The sequence below is a fragment of the Manis javanica genome, chromosome 6, assembly GCF_040802235.1.
Source record: "Manis javanica isolate MJ-LG chromosome 6, MJ_LKY, whole genome shotgun sequence".
NCBI lineage: Eukaryota > Metazoa > Chordata > Mammalia > Pholidota > Manidae > Manis > Manis javanica.
The window spans coordinates 111,955,819-111,981,423 of NC_133161.1; the positions used below are offsets into that span (position 1 = coordinate 111,955,819).

Below are 25,605 nucleotides of genomic sequence, written 5' to 3' on the forward strand. Positions count from 1 at the left end.
GGATGGCTAACATAGAAAAGACTAGGAATAACAAATGCTCGTGAGGATGCAGAGAAAGGGGAACAAACCCTCCTACACTGCTGGTGAGAATGTAAACTAATTCAACCACTGTGGAAAGCAATATGGAGGTTCCTCAAAAAACTACAAATAGAAATACCATTAGACCTGGGAATTCCACTCCTAGGAATTTACTTACCCAAGGAAAACAACTTCTCAGATTCAAAAAGTCATATGCACCCCTATGTTTATCACAGCATTATTTACAATAGCCAAGATATGGAAGCAATCTAGGTGTCCATCAGTAGATGAATGGTTAAAGAAGTGGTACATATACACAGTGAATACTATTCAGCTATAAGAAACAAATCCTACCATTTGCAACAACATGGGTGGAGCTGGAGGATATTATGCTGAGTGAAATAAGTCTGGCAGAGAAAGACAAACACCAAATGATTTCCCCCATTTGTGGAGTATAACAACGAAGCAAAACTGAAGGAACAAAACAGCAGCAGACTCAGAGACTCCAAGAAGGGACTAGCAGTTACCAAAGGGGAGGGTTGGGGGACGGCAGGTGGGGAGGGAGGGAGAAGTGGATTGTTGGGTTTCATGATTGGTGCACATAGTGTGTGTGGGATCTCAGGGAAGACGGTGTAGCTCAGAGAAGACAAATAGTGACTCTACAGCATCTTACTACACTGATGGACAGTGACTGCAATGGGATATGGGGGGACTCAATAATAAGGGTGAATGTAATAACCACATTGTTTTTCTCGAAACCTTCGTAAGAGTGTATATCAATGATACCTTAATTAAAAAAACAGGGATTGGTTGTTGATTCAGAGAGAAAAAAAGAAGCTATAGTTGGAACCAGTTTTGGCTTTATCAGAAGTTTTTTTAGGTGGTTTTGATTCTACCTTTGTCTTGTACGGGGATTAGGTAAAATCCTTAACATCCTGGCTCTCTATTATTTTCTTTGTAAAATGTGGGTGAAGCTCATCCTGACGGGCTGTTGTGAAAATTCAGTGAGATAATACATGTAACATGGAACAGCTACAGTCCCTTAGCCAATGCTCAGTAACAATTGCTGCTATGACCTCCCCACCCCCCCACCCCCCCATCATCGTCATCTTTAAACCGTCAGTTCGTATTATAGTCTCCTCGGTGAAGCCTTTATAGACTCTGAGCAGCATTAGATATTTGTTTTCATGCATCCCTGCAGCATTTATATAGCCAGCACTCATTACATTATGTTGCTCTTGCCCCTTTTCATGTTGGCCCTCTCAGGGCTGAGCCACTTGATGGCGATGACCCTGTCATCGCAGTCACTGGGTCTCCAGTATCTAGCTCTAACACTGGAACTGACACCTAAGCTTGGCTCAATAAATGTGTTTTGAATGAATACAGGAATAAAATAAACTTTTACTTAAGGATAAAGTTGGCATTCATCATGTATCTGAAAAAGTAACAAAAATTATAGACACAAGTCTGTGACTGAGACTGAATACAACTGTAACAATAGTTTGCTAAGAGTCAGTAGGATTATATTGTTTGTAAACTCGCCATGTAATTTTAGTAAATTGGGACTGCTTTAAACATCAATATACAGTGTAAATTTGTGCACATTTATAGCACTTGAATATTATTTTATTTTTTAAGTAATGGCAAGTTTATTAGTTATATTTTTTGACTTTTTGTTGGATATATCTTCACTTTTTTTTTGAGATGGTTTTTTGATGAAGAATGCATTCCTGATCAAAATACTGTCTGAGGGACTGCAACTGCTTTAAACATGTTTTCTTTTATTATAAGGTTTTAAGGCATTCATTTTTTGGAGAAAAGCAGTCTGCCTGATTTCCATCATGTTTAGAGTTATTCAGTAGTGGCCAGCTCTGCAAAACTTGAGGGCAAGGAGGCAAATAGGAGACCCATTTTGGATTTCTGTCTCTTTGTGTTACTCCGTGGTCACTCACTACAACCTTTTCACTTCCACCTTACTTCCGAAAGGCTAAAATCTGGTTCTGGAAGTGGGAGCCTGAGGTTCTGGGGGTGTCTCAGCTGCTGTTGCAGTAATTGTTGTTGCTTTTGTGAGAATTATCAATGCCTTACCAATTTGGAAATACCTAGTGGTTAGCCCGTTTGATGCTGTTTTTGTATTCATTACAGAAACCCAGATTTCTGGGATGATTGGGCTCAAATTTTCTTGGATAGAATTTCAAAATTATACAGAGGTCCTCTTGTGCTTTGGAGGCCCAAGTACACAGTGACCTGGGAGACTGTGACTAGCAGAAAGAACATGGGCTTTGGAGTCAAGTAGATCGGCAGACTTAAACTCAGTCACTGCTGGTGTGTTCATTTTTTTAAGCCTTCCTTTCCTGATCTTTTATCTAGGGAATTATAATATCTACTTGTAAGGTGTTCTGGTGATGAATAAATAGGATTATATCTAGGAAGTATCTAGCATAGTTCTTGGCCATTGTTCAATTTCAGTATAAAGGGAAGAGACTGGGGGAAGAAAAAGGAAGGTTGAATGGGGCCCTGTAGATTGAGAGACACCTAGAGGACATAACAACCAATTGCCATACATGGAGTTTATTTGGGTCCTCATTCAAATTACTGGAAAATATATTGGGAAGTTTAAATGCTGGGTGGACATTTGATAGTATTAAGGAATTACTAGTTTTTTAGATGTGACAATGGTATTATTATGTTGAGAAAAATGAGTTCCTTGCTTTTAGAAATACAGAAATATTTATGAATAAAACAAAAAAAACTTGTTAACATATCCTTGATAAGAATGTTGTAGCTACACACAGCTCTTTTTAACCAAGACTGTATATATAGACATATGTAAAATTTGACAAGTAAATATAATATCACTGCACATGGGGAATGGGATAAATTAAATGCCAGGTAAGGTCCAGGCACGTACATTGTGTTCCTACTTTCACTGGCATTAATAATCAGGTGGGCAACATAGAGTAGTAACATTGTACCATAATATTTCACCTGTTTATTTGTATATTGTGAGTGCTTCTTTTCTGACATTATAAAATGAGTACAAGCAACTCTTTGATACTGTTAACTGATTTACATTTTAAAAAAAAATTACTATTCGTCTTCTTTTAGACTCTAGATGTATTTAAGACTGTCCTGAAATAGCAAAGTGAGCTGTCAATAAATAAATTTTCAATATTTCCTGTGTGTGGAGGTTGTGATCTTACTGATACTGTATAACCAGAATAAAAGAAATAATTTGGATGCTGAGTTTGGCACGTCTGAATATTCTTAAATACAAGATTTTGTATTTATCTGGGAAACAAACTCATTTTTATTGACCAACTATAATAACTTTTTAGACATTTTGAGGGAAAAATGGCTAGCAGGAGAGGAGAGGGCAAAAGTATGGTTTGGTTCCTCTGTGAAATGAGGTCACTTTGCTATCTTTCTCAAACATCAGGGATGACTTAGATTGGAGTGACTCCTGCCTGCCCTGCTGCACCCGTGTTCTCACTGATGACCTCACCTTATACTTTATAGAGAAGAAAGAGGGGAATGTGCACTCTTCTCTTCATTCCCTGTGCTGTTATCTACAAACTTAACCCCTATCAGCATCTGCTTCAACCCCTTTTCTCCAGCTTCAGAACAAGGTTTCTTCTCATCAATCTTGTTCTACTTTTGCTGTTCACCTGTGTTTTAAAAAAATTTCAATTGTGGTGAAATGCATAACATAAAACATGTTAATGGTTTTTAAGTGTACAGCTCAGTAGTGTTAAGTTCATTCCCATTATTGTGCAATCATTCTCCAGAACCCCTTGTATCTTGCAAAACTAAAATCCTACACTTGTTAAACAGTAATTGCCTATTTCCTGAAAGAATAATCCCGACTTCTCTTTCTCACCTTTTCTTCTCCAGCTACAACCAAGATATTCTTAACTTTCTTATTCTCTGAGGTCTGCTGGTGGACTCTATTTCTTTGCTGTGTATCACACTTTCCCCCCAAAACAATGCTTTCCTGGCTCACCTCCTTTTTTTCTGAGTGCTCCTCTCTGTTTCCATCGCTAAATATTGATTGCTAATGACCCATTGCTTAACCATCCTCTAAATGTTGTTACCTGCTTGGTGCTGTCTGTCCTTGGTGTTTATCCTGTTCTACACTTGTTTTTGGTAATCTCACTCCCCACTCCCATGACTTCAGTTTGGAAGTTTCCCACATCTTTATAAACATCAACCCAAGCCTTTTGCCTGAGCTTTAGGCTCTGCAAGATTTACTTTACTGCTACTCTGTGCCAGACACTCTGAGAGCACTGAGGTTTCAGAGATGAATGAGAGAGGCGTGGAGAATCCAGATGCTGTCAAAGAAGGTCTGCCTGTAAAATGGTATCTTATGTCTCATTTAAACCATATTCTAAAGCCATTCATTCTTTTCTTGGCTTCTATCAAGCTACAGTATATTTTCCTAAGCATATTTACAACTCCTTAGCATCCAGCACTTGGGTACCCTCTCTCCTCCAGTTACACCACTTCCCTGGTGCCCACCCAGTCCCTGTGCTTTGGAAACACTACATGGGGGTGACTTCCACATCTTTATCTACAGCTCTGATGTCTCCTTGGAACCCCAAACATACCATCCATTTGCCAACTTGTCTTCTCCATTTGATGCAATAGTTATCTCAAATTCAATATGGCGCAATAGAAATTCCAATTTTCATTTCTCATATCTGCTCCTTTTTCAGTAAATACTACCACCATCTACCCATTGCACATGCCAAACATTCAGCAGTGTTCTTTGATTCCATTTTATCTCTTGTCCATACTTAATCTATCACCAAGTCCTTTTTGACTCTACATACAAACATATCCCAATTCTGTCTGCTTTTTGCCATCTCCCTGATCTCTTCATGAGGACTACTGCAATGGCTTTCTGACTGCTTTCTGCCTGTACTCCTGTCTACCTTCCACAAAGCAGCCAGTGATCATTTAAGAATATACACCTGACCATACCTCTTGCCTAACTAAAACCATGCAGTGACTTCCAATGGCATTAAAATAAAATTCAATCACACGGTCCCAGGTCACATGGCCTTTGAATTCTAGTCTGGGTCTACCTATTAAACCCAATCACTTCCTTGCTGTTGCTCCCTGGGCACACTGGCCTTTCCATTTCTTGACATGGCGTACGCTTTGCCATTTTAGGGATTTTGCACCAGCTGTTCCCTTGGACTGGAATATTCCACTTCCAATCATAAAGTGACTTTTTCTCTTGCCGTGTAGAGTATGCTCAGAGAGGTCTTGCTTAGTCATGCAATTTAAGGAGCCACTGGACATGTTCTTATGTCATCCTATTTTTATATTTGCACAGTGCTTAACACTGTCTTCCATTTTTCTTGTTTATCCAGTCATTTGTCTGGTCATTGTCTAAATGCCTCTGCTAGAATGCTCCATGAAAGCATAGATCTTGTTTCTTTGGTTCATTGCTGTGTTCCTAGAGCTTTAGACAATACCTGGCACTTAAAAGTTACGTAAAACACGTTTGAATGAATGAATGAAACATCTCCAGGCCCCAAACTTATAAATTCAATCTCTGAACAACTGCCAGCGAGATCTCTCTCAAGAATTTATCTTACAAGCCATTCCTTACTTAAAACACTCCAGAAGCGCTGCATTGTCAAGAGAATATAATCCAGGCTGCTCAGAACACAAGACCCTCTACAATCTGGTCCCTGCTTGCCTCTCTAATTTCATTTCTCAACAAGTCCCCCTACATGCTTAATAAGCTGCAAGAGGCTTAATGACTAACATGTCCAAGGTGCCATGCTGTTTCATGCCTCTGGGTCATCAATGCATTTCTTCATCTGTCTGGACCACCCTGTCTTCCTATTATTTGTACTGCTCCAATCCCCGTATTTACTCAGTTTTCAAGATACAGCTGAAGCCAGGAGCCATTCTGATCCCCCTACCAAACTCCAATCTTTTCTTTTATGAATTATACTTCCCTCCATCATAGCAGCTGTAAGTCTTTACTGCCCTTATTTGCTTTCATGTTTGTCTCTGCACTTAGATCACAAGGGCAAGTAGAGTGCTCTACATAATTTTATTTCCAGATGTGACTCATGGTTGGCACTAGCACATGTGTAGGTTGACTGACTCACTGAACGTATATCAATTTATCTTACTTGTCACAAAAATGTAAAGAACTTGAGAATACTTGACATCCCTTGCCATCAGGGTTGACAGGTGCTACTTGTTATACTGTGTTTACTGCACTTGGGCCTCACTGCAAAACTCAGATAAGGTAGATAACTGTTTTTAAACTCTTAAGAAAAATGTACTCTCAGAGAGCACAGTCACTTTACCACCTCAACTAATTCTTGTATCATCACTGGGGAAATGAGTGGGCCTGACAAGAATCTGAAATACTTAAGGAAAAGTTGATTGAAGAAGGCTTCATGAATGATTTTTATAAAATTTAATATCTGAGTTTTGCTGACATTTAAATAAATACCAACAAAAACAAAGTGCAATTAAACATTTGCCATAGTAAATAAAGTGTTATCAAGGTGTTCATTCTGAATCACAATTATATAAATACAGTATGTGCAACTGTGAAATAGATGGTCATATGAGGTATGACTCGCTGATTGGAGTCTTGAGTTTTGGATACTTTTGTTTTCAGCATAATTGCAAGTCCTGCTATGCGAATGTGAGTTATACTAGGCCTCCTTTCCCTGGACTTCAGTTTACTATTTTCTGATTTCGAGTTATCTGTATTTTATTGACACCTTACTATAAAGTCCCCAGTGACTTTCCTCTCAACATGCCCGATGGCCCCACCTTGCTTAAGTCTTTGGGGTATTTAATTCATTGATTCAGTGAATGTTTATGATCACCCACTGTGTGTTAGCATTAGGCACTGATTTGGCACATGGTAATAAAAACAGGAAAAGGATCCCACCAACGCTACAAAACCAAACCAAACCAACAAAAACCTGAAAAAAAAAAACCCAAACATAAAAACAAACAAAAATAAAAATAAAAACCAAACCAAGCCAAATAACAAAAACAGACTTGGTTCCTGACCTCAAACATCCTATTGTGTACTAGGAAAACTGACATCAAGTAAATAAGCACAGAGATAAAAATCCAATTAAACTGTGATGAATGCTATGAAAGAAAAGCACATGGTGTTCTGAGAAACAGTAACAGGGAGCCCAATTTAAGTAGGGGATGGAGGCAGCCACTTTGAGAGGACCTGAAGAAGGAGAAGGGGAAAAAATGTCCAAATAGAGAGAGAAAAATGGTAGGTTGGAAGATACGTTTGTTGGGCAACACATGAAGAATATGAATCCTGTTTGAATCTTTTTCCTTCAAGCAACAGATAAAGAGGAAGAATTGTCAGTTACCACAAAGAAACCAAGCATCTCAGGCAATAAAGTGATACAAGGAGAAAGTGTATGGAGCCATATTTTAGAGAAGATTAAGAGAAAGTCTAACTTGAAACATTTTCTTCATTTTGGCATGTTTCAGAAAAAATAAGAGAGAACCAGATAGCTTGAGCTTACATATAAGAAATGTAAAATACATTATGTAGGTATTCCAGCAGAAGAAAGAGGAAAGATGTTGGTTTCTGGTCAAACACCAGTTCTGCTACATTCCATCCAACACACCAGAGAATTTCTGGGAAGTTGGTTTTTCTTCTGACATATAGCAGACTTCCCTTAATCCTTGATGGTCCATAAATATAGGATACATCCATGCTCTCAGGAATGGGAGAGATGACCTCAGGAATGGGAGAGATGAGATCATTGGCTGAAAACGGTTTTATGTGCCTAGGATTGCAAACAATAAGCATGAAAGAGAAACTGATCGTTTTTGCAGAAATGAAACTTCCTTTGTGTGGTTAGCACATGTGATTAAAACAAGAACTGCAAAGCATACTCACCACCCTGCTTGGGCTTTTCTGGATTTTAGGCACTTTCATTCTTTATTAAAACTAGGGAAAAGGTTTTTTCTTTCTTTCTCTTTAAAAGTTAGAAACAAAATTTTTTTCTAAGGTAGTAGCTCTCAACCTTGTCTATACACCTGAATTACCCTGAGCACTTCAAAAAACTCCATGTGCCTTGAAACCATATCAGGGACTATTCAGTGGGTCTGGGATGGGTTTGGGGCTCAGTAGTATTGAAAGCTTCCCAAGCGATTTCAATATGCTGCCATTTGAACTACTTTTTTAAGACTTTATTTATCTCCTGTCTTTTTTCTCTTTAAAGTAATCCCTTTTCTGAAAAACATAAAAAAAAAAAAAGCTCGAATCATCAGATTTCTCAAAAAGGAGGAGCTTGGCAAACTTCCACTAGAATGTTTATGATCTTTCGTCTTGCCCTCATCAGCCTGCCTCAGAGGTGGTGATGGGTGGCTGGGCCGCAGGCCCCAGTAGGTAAGTGTGGTTCTGGCTGGAGGACTGTGCAGGGTTTCCCAAATATTCTCATTCACCACAACTTCTACATGACTCTACATGTCTACAAAACAGTCCTACAGGACTAGTGTTCTTTTCCTTCGACAGACCACATATTCTAATCAGGCCTTCTGAAAATAGGGCCGCTGGGCCCATACCCGTTTCCCCTACTTGCCATTCCTTCCCCTCACTTTGGTCTCAATTTCCACTCGCAGATGCCAGTATAGATACACAATCCTTTATCTGAAACCCTTGGGCCACATGTGCTTTGAAATTCAGAAAGTCTTAGGCTCTGGAAAGATGGGTTCTGCATTCCACTTTATACCCTCCCTCAGTGTGGCTGGAGGAGCCCTGCAGTCCAGCGTTTTCATGTTTCTGCAAGAAATGCATGGCCACTCCCACGAGGGGGGCGGAATAAAGACGACAAGTAGCATCACCTCTGTGAAGGTTGAGTTTTGCCACCAAATGACACTGCTAGAAACATTATAAATAAAAAAACTTGTTGATTTCAGAGCTCTTTGGATTCTGGAATTGTGGATAATGGATGGAGGACCTGTGGTAGCAGCGTTATTTAAAACTTGTTTTGCAAAACTGTCTTTTCACTGATTTAACTAGTTCTCACTGCTTATAAAAAAATAGTAACATGAAGTTAAATGGATTTCTATTGCCAGTTGCTTTCTTTTCTTTTTTCTTTTGGTGTCATTAATCTACAATTACATGAAGAACATTATGTTTACTAGGCTCCTCCCTTCCTCAGTCTCCCCCACATACCCCTTCACAGTCACTGTCCATCAGTGTAGTAAGATGCTGTAAAATCACTACTTGTCTTCTCTGTGTTGCACAGCCCTCCCCACACTATACATGCTAATCGTAATGCCCTCTTTCTTTTTTCCTGCCCTTGTTCCTCCTTTCCCACTGATCCTCCCCAGTCCCTTTCCCTTTGGTAACTATTAGTCCATTCTTGGGTTCTGTGATTCTGCTGCTGTTTTGTTCCTTCAGTTTTCCTTTGTCCTTATACTCCACATATGAGTGAAATCATTTGGTACTTGTCTTTCTCCGCCTGGCTTATTTCACTGAGCATAATACCCTCTAGCTCCATCCATGTTGTTGCAAATGGTAGGATCTGTTTTTTTCTTATGGCTGAGTAATATTCCATTGTGTATATGTATCACATCTTCTTTATCCATTCATCTACTGATGGACATTTGTTGGCTTCTTAATGTTAGTACTTTCCATTTGGTCAGAAATGGAAATCCCAGAGAACCTTAGATTTCTTTTTTGGGGGGGAGTGTGTAAAACTAAAATAGATTAAACAAACAGATATTTAGAAATTGTTACCACTGAACCCTGGTGACTCAAGTTCAGAAACCTAAATAACTGACTTAAACCTCAGGTGGGCTATATTTGCCCATGGTTAAGCTAGTAACTTTCCCTTCAGCCCCCAGGTATCTTTCCCCCTATAATTATGTTATATAGTCTTCATAATTATATTGGCTGAATTTCCATTGTATTGGCCTTCTTTATATCTATGAGGACATGAGACCAGGAAGTCCTGGGGGAGGTGAACCTGTTGTAGAAAATGAACCATTAAAACTGTGTAATCTCATTGTTTTCGTAGCCTAGTGAGGCCCATGAGAAGTTTCAAATTTGACTTATGTGCATTTTTTCCCTATTAGATTAACTACTTCAGAGCAGATCTTCCTATGTAATTCTCAGAGCATGAGGTATAGTTGGTGCATGGTAAAAAAAATCCCATTGTTTTCTTAATAGTCAATAGTATATTTCTCTTTGGAATAAGTGGTCTTAAACAAAGAAAATACCTCAGAGATTTCAGTATGAAAAAATAGGTCATTGTCAGAGTCATAAGTCTGGGGCAGGACAAATGGAGGTTAGAATTACTTTGCATTTTTTAAAAAAGCTGGTGTTGGTGAGAATGGACAAAAAGGAGAGGATGTCTGTGCAACATGGGAAATCAGCCAAAAGACTTCATGCAACAGGGTGGTTATCATAAACTCCAACTGCTTACGTGTTAGCAGTGCAACCCCACTTCTTCACTTCTCTACACTTTCTTCTACACAAAGCCTTTGTGTGAATGATTTGCTGTTGTTTGTGTGCAAAACTAAGGAAAGCAGTTCAAGAACCCACACAGCAGTAAAGACAAAGTTGCATGATGCTGAGTGGAGAGCCAGAAGCCAGCTAGAGCAAGAGGTGGTCATGAGGACAAGAAGAGAGGAGGTTAGCCTTTCAGCAGGAGGTGTGTTGGAGACTAGTAGTCTTGTCTAGATTTTAAGAGGCAGGATGGCCTTGAATATCGTGTAGATTAAGTAGTAAATGCTCAAGTTACAAAGGACATTAAAAAATGATAAACAGTGGACTTAGTAGAGTGTTACAGTCATCTGGGCAATGGATAGAGTCCTGAAGAGGGAATTAGAAGTTCTGGGTTTGAATTCTTTTCCTTTTTCCTTCAACTTCCAGAATCTTTATTTTTCCTAGAATCTAGATATGGTGCACTTTAGTTGGGCAGTCCTCAATACTATTTAAGCCTCATACAGTAGGTTTTCTATATTACTTCAATATTTGTAAATGTGAGGATGCACAATCCAATAACTAGGAAAGGAAAATTTGAGATTGTACTGACAAATTTACTCAATACTGATATAACTACACAATTTTATATGAAACACATAAATTTTATTATTATAGAGTTTGGCCTTTTTATATATAGCTGGGTCATAAATGAAGATGCTCTTTGCTTGTTTGTCCTAACCTATGAACTCTTTCAGTCAACAGATACCTTCCCATAGTTTACACTATGTCCTTAAAAAACATAGGTGATTCTTCCTCTGAGAAAAGGTGAAAAAATCCAAAAAACGTTAACCTAGAAATATCAGATTTTGAAGTTTCAGCAGATGGAACACCAAAAGTAGATTATATCATTTACTTACATAGCACTATAGGAATTTACAATGTTGACTGAAAGAAGATACAGATTTTTCACTAAACTTTGTTTAAATGGGTCTCAAAATTCTGTGACCCATTCAAATTGTTTCCATTAAAAATTAATGACTTAAAACTGCTCCTCCCCACATAATAGTCCATAAAATATTGCCCTTCCCTTCTGCAGGTTTTATGATGCATTATCATTGAACACTGTTTCACTATTAAATGGTTAACAGAAACAATATTTCTGAGACTGTTCTCCTACCACTGATGAAGACTGGAGTGGCTGGTGAAGAGATAATGGTCACTTCAGCTTCTGAGCTTTCTGGGTGGACTTGGTGACCTTCGAGCTATAGCAGGCTTCTTGTCCACTGCTTTGATGATGCCCACAGCAAACATCTGTCTCATGTCACAAACAGCAGAATGATCCAGAAAAGGATAGTCAAAGAAGTGCTCAACAGACATGGGCTTGCCAGAAACTATATCAACAATCTCAGCATCACCAGATTTCAAGAATTTGGGGCCATCTTCCAGCTACTTCCCAGAATGATGATCAATCAGTCTTTTGCTTCAGCTCAGCAAACTTGCAAGCAACATGAGCTGTGTGACAGTCCAGCACAGGTGCATAGCCGTCACTGACTTGGCCTGGATGGCTCAGGATAATCACCTGAGCTGTGAAGCCAGCTGCTTCCATTGGTGGGTCATTTTTGCTGTCACAAGCCGTAGTGTCATAACATTTTTGACAGATACATTCTTGACATTGAAGCCCATATTGTCCCTAGGAAGAGCTTCACTCACAGTTTTGTAGTGTATTTCAACAGACTGCTTCAGTTGTAATGTTGACTAGAGAGAGCAAAGGTGACTGTCAGGCCAGGTTTGAGAATACCAGTCCCCACAGGAACAGTATCAATACCACCAGCTTTGTAGATGTCTGGAGGGGCAGACACAGGGCTGTCAGCTGGTTGAGTGGTGGCAGGATGCCATCCGGAGCTTCAAGCAGCCTGGTTTCACTGGCATCTTTACAGGTGACTTTCCACTCCTTGAACAAAAACATGTTTGTGTTGAACTCCAGCATGTTGTCACCGTTCCAACCAGAAATTGACACAAATGCTACTGGGTTACAATTGTAGCAAATTTTCTTAGTGTAGGTGCTGACTTCCTTAAAGATCTCTTACTTTTTCTAGCTGTAGGGTGGCTCGGTAGAATCCATTTTGTTAACACCCCAATGAATTGTTTCACACCCGGTGAGTAAGCCAGAAGAGATCTGCCCATTTGTGTAGATACCCCTTCAAATTCACCAACTTCAGTGCAACAGTCAGGACAACTCAGCCTGATATATGCCTATAATCATGTTTTTGATAAAGTCTTTGTGTCCTAAGGTATCAGGTCATATACTACTTGGTGGTTCCAAGTTTTATACAGAGGATATCAATGGTGATACCACACACCCACGTTCAGCTTTCAGTTTATCTAAGACTCAGACATGCTTGAAGACTTTTTACATCTTAGCATCCTCTGTCTCAATTTTTCTAAGGTTCTTTTGTTGATCCCACAACATCTATGGATCAGATAGCCTAATACATGTGTCCAGTGACAATGATAAAGATATGAGTTGTTACCTTTCCCATATTGGCTTAGATCTAGTGGTGTTTTCATGACATCTGTGTTATGGCAGCAAATCTGTTGTGAAAAAGTGGGTTTGAATTCTGTGGCATAGAATTATTATTTGACTTTAGGAAGACACTTAACTACTCTGAACTGTAGTTTTCTTATTTGCCAAAGGTGAAAAGAAACTAATTACTAATTCTCTTATCTATAAAATGGCTCAGATGGTAAGTAAGATGGCCTAGGAAGGAGCACAGAATTTGGAATCAGAAATATTCATGTAAAATATACCTATGTTTGCATCCTGCTTCTGCCACTCACTGGCTGTGTGACCATCAGTTAGCTACTTAAATTCCTAAGCCTCAGTTTCTTCATTTATAAAGTGGTAATAATAACATCTATGCCTCAGATGGCTTTGAGAGGATCAAATATTTTAGCCTAGGTAGAGATGTTTGATAAATATTAGAGCCATCTCTTTCAGATTTAAATTCAATTTCTTTGCTCAGTTTCCTTCTCCATGATGTCTCAAGAGAAACATTTCTGGTCCTGTTTTATAGGGTGGTCTAGTTCATACCAACATATGAAAAAGAAATAACATGAAGTAAGATTAATTCAACTTTGCATTTTGCCAATTATATGAAATTTAACAGCAATATTCCAATCCATATACTGCTGTGGTTACTGATTAAATGTACTAAATATTAACCAAAAAGCTCTGTTTAAGGAAGGAGAGTTGATAAATTTTGCCTACAGATTCTTTCATTACTATATAGTTTCTATATCTAATATAAAGAATACTTTCCCAACATTAATTCTTAACCCCAAGTTGTTTGTTTTAATAATCCTGGAAGATACAGTAATAATGGAACTCTTACTTGATTTTTTTTTTCCCTTGGAATAATTGCAGGCTGCAGCTGTCATTTACTTCACTCTTCACTCCATTAAGCCAGGCAAAGGTCTACTTAGATTTATAGTAAAAGGCAGCCCACAGACAAAGAAGGTGTGAAATCCTTAGTTCTCCTATGAAAGTGAAGTCCTTCTCTTTTTCTGGATCATCTCCTCACAGATCTCACTAAACAGCCAGCCATCAAGAGGATGCCTCGGTCAGGACGTCATCTCACTAAGTACTGCGTCTGCAGACTCACCGAGCAACAGCTAGAGTGAAGGGACAGGTCTATCTACTTCTGTTCAGTTCATATTTCTTGGGTATCTATGCTTCCTGTGTCCTTAGGGCCCAAGTGTCTTGGGATAGGAAAGGGAGCTCTTCCCAAGTGTTGACAGGCCAGTTTTCCTGTCTTAACTCTTCTGTGTCTATTTCCTGTTCCCTTTCACCCTCAGAGTGTATCTGAGTGTTACCTATCCAAGGAAGTGAGTATAAGGGTAGTGGATTTGAGACTCGGTGGAAAGTGTGTGATCATACAGGACTGTGCAGATACATCATTCCTGAGTTGGCTTCACAATCTCATCTGCTACCTTAAGGGGGTGAGTATATATTTGTTATTGACCCAGCAGCTTTATAGTCCCATAGGCTGAAAAAAGTTCTTAGCTGATTAAGAATTTCCAAATGATTGTTGTATTTCGAAAGTTGCTTTTCTAGGCATTGTGTTAATATATGCTGCCTATATTTATGACTTAATATTTCCTTTTATTTGTATGGACCATATCTTTCTTTGATAAATATTTATAATCCTGAATTCTCATTCTTATGAGAAATGAGCAGATTTTTTTTCTCTACCCTGTTTTCATTAGGATGGTAATGAAGTGCAAAGATATTTGGCGCTGATTTAGTTAATTTTGCTCTGGAAATCCACAATGCCTTTAATTATAAATATACATTGAACTTAGAGGTTCAGTGTTTGAATGTGAGTATAACATCAACAGTACATCTTAGATTCTGACTGATGAGCAGGAAGACCTTTGTCAAGTCAGCATGACCAAATTGTGCCAGTGTATCTTGATCAAATAAGGGAAATGAGACACAAAACAAATTAGTTTTAGGGATCTAGAATTAATAACTAAGTGAGAATGTAGTTTAGGGACTCTAAATCTGGAAATATCAAACTTTTAAACAGGCCATTTTGCAGAAGTTGATTTTGAAACTCAGCACAATTTCACGTAGCATTGAAATTATAAGCAGTGGTTGCTTTCTTGGAGCACTGTATACATTTACAAATGTGGAGTATAAGGTCTAGGAATCTAGAGTACGGTGTAGGCACAGGATAAGGAAGGCAGCAGTTGTGGTGGTGCTGGAAGGAGGTTGGGCTTAGACAGAGCACTGGGGTGGGCACTCAGAGCTGGCTGGGACATGAATCCCGATGGCTTGTTCTAGAGATGGCCCTTGGCACCAGGGTCTTCTGATTGATTGACATCGGAGCAGCAACCACAAAGCCATATCATTTCAACTTCCTGAAAACTTTTTAAATCTGTGTAAGTCTCTTTATTTTTATTACAACCACCATAACACCATATCTCACCAGGACTCCTGGAACACCTTTCTAACCAATCTGCTCTATATCTACTCTTTTCCACCAAATCTTCATAATATAACCAAACTAATCTTTTAAAGACTCAGTTTTTAGAGAATCATGGCTATATTTGAATCTGTGAATGATTTCCCACTGTCCTTAGAATAAAGCCCCAAATACTTACGGAGGCCAATAATACCCTCCACAATGGGCTTTCTCCAACTTCCCAACCTCATGTTGAACAATCCATCACACTGATCTTACTTCCATGTCTTGGAACTTCTGTTCTGAAATATGCCAGCCTTTCATGTTGGGACCTTCATGAATGATGTTCCCTTTTCCTGAAACACTTTCCCCAAACTCTTTGCCTGATCTGGGGGCATAGGTAGGTTCTCAGAACTATTTAGTCAATAATTAAAGTCCATAATCATACAACAAGATAGAGGCCTGTCACAGGCTGATTAAAATGTTAAACTGGATTTATTTGATCTGAAAGTCTTCATTATTTCCTGCACACAAATAAACACACCGTAAATAAAACAAAATTTACACAGTATATGTTAGTTTGTAAATGTTTGTGGGCGGCTATTTAATCCTTAGAGCTAATGTTTTATTTCATAAGAGTTCAAACATGAATCATATCTTGATAATTCACAGCAGAGTAAAGAAATTTTGATCAAAACATTTAAATTCCATTCAATGCTATTGTAAGGTAGGAGGATTTCTTAACTCCATAACAAGTGGTTGTAATGAAAAGGAGATCTTAATTCATTTGGCTGAATCATTGACATTTTGTTAAATAGTTATTAATAATGTAACTAATGTTTAATATAAAGCAGATTCTATTTAGGGTCCTTAATTGATGGCCTTTGGGCCATAACCAGACTGTAAACATGTTCTGCTTAGCCTATACAGTATTAGAAAACATTTGAGGCAGTATTTAAAAATTGGGAGAATGAAAATTGAGACTTCTAGCTTCCAAAAACATGAGAGATTTGGTGACCTGGGATTAACACAGTCCTTTCCTGGCAACAAAGGCTCTCCTTTGTTTGGAATGGCAGGCTCTCCTTTTAGTGTGCAGTGGTCTCATCCCGGAGTGCATTAGCCTCTCCTGGCACACTCCTTGAGTGCTGCAGAGGAGCCTGTGGTCCAGTGTGCTGTGGTCTGAAAGCCTGTACTTCTGTCACGCTCCCAGTGGTGTTGATGCTGCAGGTCAGGGGACTTACTTTGAGAACCCCTGAGGTAGGAAATGTGCTTCCCAGGAAACCCTGGTCCTTCCACTTCTTGTCAGTTCCCGTAGCCTGGGGAATACCTACTTGCCATTTATCATTAAGCTCACATTATTAACTTTGGTATGTTAAGAGAAATATTTTCCGCCATATATCTCTCTGAACCTGGGGAAATTTTTTAAGAAGAGAAACACATGTCTTTGTGGAAGCTAAGAATATTTCAACATGTTTATCATGTAAACACTTGGCTCTTTTTGTTCATAGGCATTTTCTGCATGACTGTGGGAGCCTTTGAGTCCATGAGCTTGGTTCCGTGGCAACTTCAACACAAGAGAAATTGCCAACAAACTTGGGCAGTAGGACTTCGACTTTGAGTCATTCAGACCCAAGTTTGAACCCAATTGCTGTTTACCAGCTCTGTGATCACGGAAGGCTTCTGAATCTCATTTCCTCATCCATAATGTAGGGATTTTAATGATACCTACTCCATTTGATTATTGTGGAATTAAAAGCTTGACTGTAAGGTGCCTAGTACACAGTAAGTGCTCAGTAACTGTTATCTGCCAATGTTATTGTTGATACTTTAATACAGATTTTAAACTGGTAAAACCATAAGCTAGAAGGAAAGGAAAGAAACTTAGAAATGGAAAGCATTAGGAACCTGGAAAAGCTGGATTAGGAAGGTTAAAATTGAGACTTCTAGCTTCTAAAAACCTGAGAGATTTGGTGACCTGGGATTAACACAGTCCTTTCCTGGCAACAAAGAGCTAGATATTTGCAATAAATACAAAGGACAGAGTAGAGCCTCAGTCATTTGTAGAGTCAGAAAAATAAGGAAGGGCTGTCTATTGCTTGAGGAAATTTGTGTAGTGTTAACAGACAACAGAAAAAAACCCCCAGAACTATCAACCTTGTGTTTTAATTTTTTTTCTTCTTGGTCAAAGAGAAGTATTTTCAGTCAGAAAGGGAAGAATAAACATTGGTAAGAGGAGTCTAAGTTCTTAGACAGAAAGAGAGCTACCCAAATGAGTTCATATTGCTCATGTCATAGGCAACCGGAAAGAAGAGCAGCTAAGATTATGGCTGCAAGTGGCGATCTAGGAGGCATCGCTAGAGCATGAGTACGTGTCCAAACAATGACACAGAAACAGATTTTATCCAGATTCCCAAAAGAAAACAGAAGAGTCTACTTGTAATTTCATGAATTATAAACCAATAAGCTCTCTGTTTATCCTGAGCAAAATGGTAAATGGATTGTTTGTGAGCATTTAGGAAAGGAAAAGAATGACCACAGAGTTGACACTGGTTGATAAATATAAGTTTTGTCAGTACATTCCTTTTCCTTTCTGATAAGATTATTAGGCTAATAAGGTCATGGAAAAGATTCACTCGTTTAGCAAATATTTATTGAATACTACCTAGGTGTAGGCATATTGCCTGAATGTTTTTCTTGGAGAAAAAGGCAATATGTTTATTTATTAATGAACAGGAGATTGAATCAAACATTCTAGGAAGGAATGAGACAGAGATATGACCAGGTATACAAAAAGGAATGGTTTCTGTGCCAAAATTGGAAACACAGGAATTGCTGAATGGGGTCATTGTAAAAAATTTTGTTTTTAGACTTGTGTTTAAAATGTTTAAAATGCTGTGGGTGGAGATGTCTATTAACATAAAGACGTGGAGCTCAGGAGGCCCTGGACTGGAGATGGATCTGGGAATCATTAGCTCGTATGGTTGTTGAGATTTTTACAATCACTGGGATTTTTCAAAAGAGGGTGTAGAGTAAGAAGAGAGCTAAGGTGAGAACGTAGGTAGCAGTAAAATTTAAGAAGAAAAAGAACTTCCAAGAGGCCTTGAAAAGCACAGGCAGGGAAGTGCGCGGAGAGCTGGAGACAGTCATACTGGTGGCCCCGGGGGAGAGATGCCTGTCTTCTCAGGAGAGCGTAGTGGGATCTGGGACACATGGTCTCCACCTGATGCCCATGGGCATGAACGTGGTCACAGGGTGTGGGAGAGGAAAAGGGGGCTGGGCAGAACTGCCAGGAAGGAAGGATCTGCAGAGATGGTGAAATAGGAGAACGAGGAGGAGGGGAAAGAAGCTGGTGGAGAAATAGATTCATATGGTAATTTTTAAAAACTGAAGCTAACAGGATATTGAGTAGGCAGCCAAAACACTCGTCACCATAACTGAGACGCGGGAGCAGCACAGGCGGAGCAGACAGCCCTGACGCAGGCCGATGCCTCCAGAGAGCGCGCGGGCGGAGTGCTGGGCAGGCAGGACGCTTTCCTGGGCAAGGAGGTGTATCTCCTGTCCTCTCTCCTGTGCACTGCCTCCTAAAATGGCAGTAAATTACCCTTTTTCTTTATTTAAGAATGGATTTTAAAAGCAAAATGAACTGAATCAACATTTTTCAATTTGAACATAAGAACCATGTGGTCAGTTGATAGTCATACAAGTGAAAAGCACCTGTTGGATTCTGTAGTTGACTTTGAATTCACAATGTTAATAGTAATAGTAGAGATAGTATTTTGAGCATTTATTATGTTAGGTAGTTACAGATATCTATTGTACTGATAGTAGATCTATGAATCTCACTCTACAAACTCAGTTAATCTATAAAAATAAACATTTCTTGTAACCCAATTCTGTTTAACCCTCCTACTGCCAGGTTAATAGTAAATTCAGGTAATTTTTAGCTTGGACCTCCTGTGGGGTTGAGACAAAGGACCTAGAGATATCTACGAAGGGCCTTGGCCAGTGACCTGGGGGGCAGGGAGCCTTCTGGGCCTGAGTCGTCTGTTCCCACAGGGTTACCCGGAGAGAGTTGGCCTGCAGCAGGGCCCTTCAGGACTGGAGGCTCACACGATGTTCTGCGGCGTCACTTAAGGGCTGCAGCGGTAAGAGGTGACAGACCGTTGCAGGTAAACTCTTTGCTAAGTTGTTTCCTCTTTGGGGTATTGGTACCTCCCAGCCAAACAGCCTAGAAAAAAGGGAACTTGGCCTCTGGAGCTATCTTCCTGTCTGTTCCCTTTGCCTACTTTTCACTCTACTTCCCTCAGCCCACGGAAAATCCTATTTTAGGCAGAGTGGAAGAAATGATGGCTCCCTGACCCCTGTCTCCTCCATGCATTTTGTCTATACATCATTCCCCAAGCCCTGTAGGCCCACAGACACAGTGCTCATTGGCTGTTTCTACGTTCTGACTAGGGCATCCTTTTCCTGAGGCAATGAGCTCAGTTGTGCCCATATGCTTGGGAAAGGGGAAATACCAGCAGAAGAATGTGCCAAAATAATCATACCAGCCCATAAACACAGAGTTCTTTATTTTTGTAGCAACAGAATTAGAAAATTAGGTAGGTTCTTAGATATTTACATGAAAGGGTTCCAAATTTAAGATATAGTTGTAGTAATGTTACTCTAGGCCATTGGTTTGTGCTGCCAGGAAGGAAGGGGAAAGCCCTGGGAAGCTTTTGAGGCAGACAGCAGCAGTGGGTCAGACATCAAGAGAAAGGGCTCTGGCCCACTCTGTTTGAGAGTGCTTGGCAAGATTCTTAAGAAATAACAGTGATTAAAACAGAAAACTTTTATCTGATGCCTAACTGTGGACTTGGACTCTGCTTCCTCTCTCGAGCCATTACCTGGAGGTTTTCTTTTCTCTGCCATTCAGTTTCCATTCGATTTCTCTTCTGACTGTGCCTTTTCAGGATGTCTCCATCCTCGGTGCCTCTCTCTCCTTCCTCGGGGTCACGACCATCATGTATCATGGTAGCCTGTGGAATTTCAGGCAGCCTCATTTTCAATGAGCATTTATCAGCGTGAGGTGTTCAGAGCCCCATGATAAGGTTTCACATATCGTAAACCTCAAGGGGCTAGAGATGGAGGATGCATAATCCAGCACAGCATGTCCCAAACGGCCTCTATATTATTGCTGCAGGAGTTTGAGAAGGGCATGAAGCAGAACTTTCAGCTGCTGAGTCAAAAAGGTATGCATTTGTGACACTTGAATTGCAGCTGTTTTTTGGAACTCCACCTAAAAATAGTACAAGCTCAATCTGCAGAAATTCTGACTGAGTTTCAAGTCAGAATTTGAAACTGAGTGGATATGCCTAAATTCAAGAAAGATGAGTTATTCTTAGACTTTTATAAGCAACTGAGAAGGAAGTCTCTAGCTCAACAACTGTCAGCAATTAAGTCAAATAATATCTATCTCCAAGACATATGCTTTGAAGATTAAGCAAGCCTGTATTGCTGAAAGAACACTGATTGCCATTCTGATACTTGCTGGGATTATTCATCATTACTGTATATTCAAGATATAGCAGGTGTCTTCACATTTCGGTCTGGCTACTAATTCCAGAGAGAGGTCTTTCCTGACAAACTGATCACTCTGGTATTTAAATCCGATTCTGAAACTTCAGAATACCAAAGTACCCAATTTAAAATGCTATTTAAGATGACTATCCTATCTTTTATGTTGGATTTTTGAAACTAATTCAATTAGAGAAGTATTTTGATGTTGCAAATACCTATACATCAGCTCATCTACTTTAAAATTAATCAAAATATTTAGGCATCTTCACAGAAATTTCTCATATTCATATAACAAGGCAATAGTTATTTACTTCCTGGTACTCTAATATGTTTTGGTAAATCTCTACATGACTTGTATAAAAGCAATAAAAGCTAGTTTCATGGTACTCCATTGTCAGAATAATGAATGCTTTAAAAATATGTTGATACAAAGCCTGTCCAATTCTCTCCCTTGGGTTCTGAAGAATGTGCACTTGTGGGTCTTAGAAGGAAGGAAACTTCCTGTACCTTCTTTGGAGCTGGGCTTCTAGCTAGTGGGAGCAGAGAATGGCTAAACTGGAAAAGTTTAACAGCCAGCATCTCTCAGCATCTCTCAAAGGTACTTAGGGAACTAGTTGCAGAAACTGAGTAGCATCCAGACAGCACCCCAGAGAGAGTACACTGGAGCTTATCATCCCACACGATTACATATTCAAATTGGTTTGAATTCCCTGGCCACCCATGGGGATGTCATGGGAGGTGGTAAAGAAGCATGCTGTGTCAGGGCAGAAGCACTGGAGGAACCTGGTCTAACATTAAAAATGTGGTACAGATATTTATTTCCCTAAGGTGAAAAAGTCCCACAACCATGAAAATTCAGACATCCAGGAAAGAGCTGTGAATGTAAAAATGAGGTTGAATTTCCAAGTGACATGTGATAATCTTTTTCAATACATTAAGAATTCTACCTTGCCCTTGCAAGGATTTCTTATTCTTGAATGCTTCATATACAGCTCTTTAAGATGCTCCTACTGCAGCCAGGTAAATTAACACATACCCACCCTGCCCTCTAGACTAGAAAACCCCAGGTATTATGAGTAAACGTCTGTGACATTTTGGTTAATTGGAGCTGGTGTTGGGGGAACTTTTGAGCATTAGTAGCTACAGGCATAACCTTTGCTTATTTTCACTAATGTGGTTTGAGAGGGTTCAGGGTTGTGTTGGAAAGTGTGGGCAGCGGCAGGGGAATTTGGAAAACACATGAAGTTTACTTGCTTTGTATGTTTGTGACCTTTCAATGGCGAAATATAAGAACTTTGCAAAATCATGTTTCAGTGATACAATAAATAGAATATCAGCATATAGGTGATAAAGAATACAATCTGTTTGCAACACATTGTAGGGTTAAAACTCCTTGTCAAGTTTGCTGTTTCACCTGGGAATATCCAAGTAAACCCAACTGAGATGTGCTGGCAGACATGGGAGGATAAACCACAGGAGGAGGGAGCTGGATTAGAAGGAGGTGGGACCTGGAGAATCAAATGGAGGCGAGGAATTTGGACTCAGCCCAGAGAGATCTAGAAGGTACAACACACTGCAGGTGATAGACTGCAATAGGCAGTCTCATTGTTATGGAAAATACTGGAAAACCTGGACTGGATCGCTGATGGAAGAACCAAGCGGCACTTGAAGGTCTTGGAGTGTTGAGGTTTTATTTCACACCGGCGGGCTCACAGAGGAGTAACCTCCCAAGGCCTGATTCCTGAGCACAAACAAAGGGAGTAATTTATATTATTTTGACATGTGGCATTTCAGCATGCGCAGGGCAAAGCAGGAGCCTGGAGGAGGGGAGGAGGGAGCTGGGGGGCTCTGCCAACCGGGGGCAAAAGTGGTTTGCTGACCTTGACGGCTGTGTTGAGTGTTTTCCTTACCATCAGGAGAACCATCTTCACAGTCACTGTGAGATGCTGACGCTGCCCCACAGAAACATCTCATTAAAAATTTTCTAGTTATCTACATTCTAAAAAAATAAAAAGAAGCATGTAAAATAAGTTTTATTTTATATTTTAAAATTCTAAAATTATATTGAACCCAGTATATCCAAAATACTATCCTGTCAAAAATGTACCCATAATGCCTAGCAGCCACACATGACTACAGACAACACCGAGATCAGTGGGTCTTTCGGCACTGGGGTGTCTTCCAGGCCAGAGGAAGGCTCGACTCATGAGGACCGATGGAGACCGGTATGTTAGCTGGTGATTCACAAAAGAGAATTATATATGTTAGAAATCCATTAGAAAACTGCTACCTCATTTGTAATCGAAGCTATAAAAATTGAAATATGAGTAAGATGCTATTTCTCACCTGTCAAAAGGGCCACTTTTAAAAAATTGCAGCTGGTTGGAAATGTGCTAAAATTCATATATTGCTGTAAGTGTAAATTGGTATAACTCATTTGGAAAGCAGTTTTACATTTCATGTCAAGAGCTTTGAATTGTTTTTTCCAACTTCTAAGACTCTATAATGGAAAACAATAAAAACAATAATTATTGAGTTTTATTATATAACAGCATACTTAGCACTTCATATGTTTTAAGCCTTTTAATCTTTACAACTATGAACTAGCTATTATCCAATTTTAATCCTATAAAAATAACCCAAAATTTGGGAAAAATTATGTGTCAATGTTATTATAGTATTGTTAAAAGAAGAAAAAATACAAACAAACAAAAAACTAGGAAAAAACCTAAATGTCTCAAATCAAGGAATGGTTTCTTAAGTGAAACTACTCAATGGAATTGATGTATTTACTAAAGTGTTTTTTAAGAATATACAATGCTATGGAAAAAATGCATGTCTTAGTCTGCTGTCATTCAACAAAGCTGCATAACAAACAGGTATTAAATCTGGGTGGCATACAACAGTAAGCATTTATTTCTCATGCACATATTTGCAGGTCAGTTGGGGTACGGCTCTGCTCTTGGCTCCAGGTAAGCTGACTTTGGTTTTAGGTTCATTTATGATGCACTGTATTCATTTTGGAGCCCAGGTTGAAGGGGCATCTGCTATCAGGGGAAAGCTCTTCTCATGGCAGATTCCTGGAGTGAAAGACAGCAAGAGAGCAAGAAGGCATGAGTGACAGCACAGCACATCTAAGCATTTACTTGCTTCATGTGTACTAACTTATTCAAAGGAAGCCATATGGTGAAGTCTAAAGTTGAGGAGTTGGGAGCTATCCTCTGCCTGCCACGAGAATGTGCAAGAATGTGTATGTATAATTCTATTACAAGAGAATAAAGATTTGGAACCAATAATGCAGTCTACCGCAGTCTGCTCTCCATCACTGTTATTCACATCCCTTCCACATATACTCACCCCCTTTCCATTCTAACATTCTCCAAAATCTCATCCCATTATGGCATTCGGCTAGCAATTACCATCACTTGATCTGTGTCACCTCCAGATGTTATTCCTCTTGGTCTAGGAGACCTTTTTTGAACTACAAAGGCAAGTCTTAATCTCCTTCTCCCACACCCAACATACAAAAATGTAACAGGAACAATATGACCACAATAAATGCCCCATTCAAATAGGGGAAGAGTGAGAAGCACACAGTAGGCATGGGTTTATAAGCAGCTGTGAAATCCTGGGAGGCTAATGTTGCCAGGTTTCCCTACCTTGGGGGAAAGGGAATGTTCTTTGGATTGGATCCCATTACTGCTCCGTGGGAGGACCCTAGTCAAGATTTCCCCAGGCTCTTGTCTCCACTCTGTAGGAGGGCCTTCTTTGCAAAAATTCCCCCTTGAACATGTCTGAAGATGGCTTTGGAGAATATGCCTGGTCTGGTGGCTGAGCAGCCTTCTCAGCCTGCTTCCTGCTTGAAGAAAGTCGGGGGAAGAGGAGTCCTGAGATATTTTTGTATCTCAAAAAATCACAGTCACTTTTAGTTCAAGGTGACAGAAATTTTCTCAATTAGTTGAATTTTTTATCCCTGCAAATCCTAGGATTTCTGGGCTCTGTTCACTCAGTTCAGTCTGCATGCAACCCAGCCGTGTTTTCCCCTGAGCCATCTCTTACAGTTCCTATTCAGGGCAGTCAGCAGGAAAGCGCTCAGCCTTCCGGCATCTGCTCATCATCCCAGCTTTATCAGGTCCATTTTCTGTCTTCTGGTTTGCTGCAAGTAACAGTTATAACAAATGCTTCACTACTGTATAACACCGATCAACATTTTTCCAGCCACCTAGAACAGTTCCCTTGTTGCCTGCACCCAAGTACTAAAGCCAGTGGCACATAATTTGGGGTTTATTATGAAAACACCCAATTTCTAGTAATAACTTCTATGTTACTAATACCACAATAATGCTGTGTAACAGTCACGCACAAAATCTCGGAGGCATGCAGCAATAAGCATTAGTTTCCTACTTATGTGGGTTGGCTGGAGTTTAACTCAGTTTCCAGCTGAGCACTAATTGGCTGAGCTCCTGGTCTTGAGTCAGGTTTAGGTCTGCTCCACTTGTGGCTGTTCTGCAGCCATGGCTGTGAGCTTGCCTCCTCATGGACAGCCACATCAGCACATTTTGAGCCTCTGCTTACATCATGTTGTGTTAATCATGTCTTATT

General features: G+C 39.7%; 1 long non-coding RNA gene and 1 pseudogene across 11 annotated transcripts in view; one reads left to right on the forward strand and one right to left on the reverse strand.

The window, feature by feature from the left end:
* Positions 1-24,299, forward strand: part of LOC108405244 (uncharacterized) — an 86,386-nt gene extending 62,087 nt beyond the window's left edge. Inside the window, exons 5-8 of one of the 11 annotated variants that reach the window (XR_012132497.1) lie at positions 14,333-14,476; positions 16,953-19,613; positions 20,627-20,675; positions 22,385-24,299. This is a non-coding gene — a long non-coding RNA (uncharacterized lncRNA). Of the gene's footprint in view, positions 1-14,060; positions 14,167-14,332; positions 14,477-16,952 lie in introns of all 11 variants that reach the window. The other 10 variants (XR_012132495.1, XR_012132499.1, XR_012132501.1 and 7 more) reach the window with 10 other exon arrangements.
* Positions 11,574-13,017, reverse strand: LOC108405243 (elongation factor 1-alpha 1 pseudogene; annotated as a pseudogene).
* Positions 24,300-25,605: the final 1,306 nt, after the last annotated feature.